Source organism: Micropterus dolomieu, linkage group LG02 (assembly GCF_021292245.1).
Source record: "Micropterus dolomieu isolate WLL.071019.BEF.003 ecotype Adirondacks linkage group LG02, ASM2129224v1, whole genome shotgun sequence".
Lineage (NCBI taxonomy): Eukaryota > Metazoa > Chordata > Actinopteri > Centrarchiformes > Centrarchidae > Micropterus > Micropterus dolomieu.
This window is the reverse complement of record NC_060151.1, coordinates 3,157,385-3,159,148: the sequence shown is the minus strand read 5'-3', so window position 1 is coordinate 3,159,148 and position 1,764 is coordinate 3,157,385.

Sequence of the window (1,764 nt, the reverse complement as noted above, 5' to 3'; positions counted from 1 at the left end):
CTTGTTCATAGTATTAACCTATCTATTGTCTTGAGGTTAATAATTTATTAAACATTTTATATGTTCCATTGCATTATTTCACTGTACATTTGTTCTGTTTTTCTAGCTATTTATACCCATTACAGTAGAAATAGTTGACCATTGTTTTTAAATCAAATTATTCGTGCTGTTTCTTGTATTGTTGACATTGATGCTTATTTTGGTTTATTGACACTAGACACAGTATTATATTGATGATTTTCTGTTATTGGTAGTTAACCTGAAAGTGCCAGGAAGTGTCCTTGTCTTCTGCTCTCATCAGTTTTCACTTCTGAAATCTTCTGAAATGCTTAACGAAGGTTGCTGTACTAAAAAATAATTCACTGAGTATGCATGACTTGCTATTTTGACTCACCAGGTACAAAACAGCAACAGGTACTGTGAAATGAGCAGTCTGTTGTTATGGAAACACAGTGTATGATAAGCTTTGTTTTGCTTCTCACAAAGAAATAGCCATGCGTGAACACAGTCTAACAGTCTCGGTTTATGCGTGTCTCCTCTATCTGTGTTTGTCACATTACAAAGACAGACAGACACCGTTTGGTAAAGAGAAACTGTGATTTACTGCAAGTTTATATGGAAGCACATGTCCAGGAGGGAGGGAAGGAGAGAGATGAGGAGAAAGAAAGGAGGGAAAAGCAGACATGGGGAAAGACTGGGGGGAGGAATGGTGACGAAAATGGAGGAGATGAAGGAGTAATGATGGAGAAGATGGAGGGATGAAGAGAGAGAGAAGGTGGGAGAGGGAGGCGTAAGGAAAGCAGATGGATGATGCTATTGGACAGTATTTCATGTCCGACTGTGCCGCCTGCCACTGGGCACACAGCAGGGTGTGTGTGTGTGTCTGTGTGTGTGTGTGTGTGTGTGTGTGCTGCATGGTTGTCTTTGTGTTGTGAAATGGAAAATGGCGGTGTGTGTGTGCATTTGTGAAAGCGAGCATACGTGTTATCCTTGGGTTACAAAATCAGAAATGTGTGTGTGTGTGTAGGTGTATGTGTTCCCACTGTGAGATTAATTCAGCCCAATTAATTAGTTTGAGATTGAAAATGAGACGAGGACACAGCTGAGCTCATCCCTCCTTCCTCTATTCCTTCCCCGATTCCCTCTTTCACTTTCGCTATCTCTGCCTCCTCGTCTTTTTTCTTTCCTTCCTTCCTTCCCTTCCTTTTCTCCTTCTCCTTTCTCCTGCTCATTTGAATTCATCTCTTTCAGACTTTCTGTGGTATGTATTTTGCACAGCACATACATCTGGCCCCCCTATAGTGCTACACACACACACACACACACACACACACACATGCACAGAGAGATGCAAAGTGTAGAAATAATAACAGATGTGTTTGTGTGTGTTAATTTGAATTTGAGATGAAGTGTTTAACAGTGACCTTTTCCGAGAGAATTGCGGGACCAGTTTAACCCTGATGTATCAGCTGAGGGTGTATGACTGTGGTGTGTGTGTGTGTGTGTGTCGAGGGGGGACTCTCTCTCTGCAGGGTGACACAAAGAGCACTGATTGGTCCTCGGTCTGCTGAGCAACTCAATTATTCCCGTTAATACCAGTAACACCATGACACTTCAAACAGTGAGCCTATTAAAAACACACACACACACACACACACACACACATTTTATGTTTGCAAACCCCAAAACACACACTAGACAGATGCATGTATACAATTGCATAAACACTCACTCACCCCCCCCCCCCCCCCCCCCCCCCCCCCC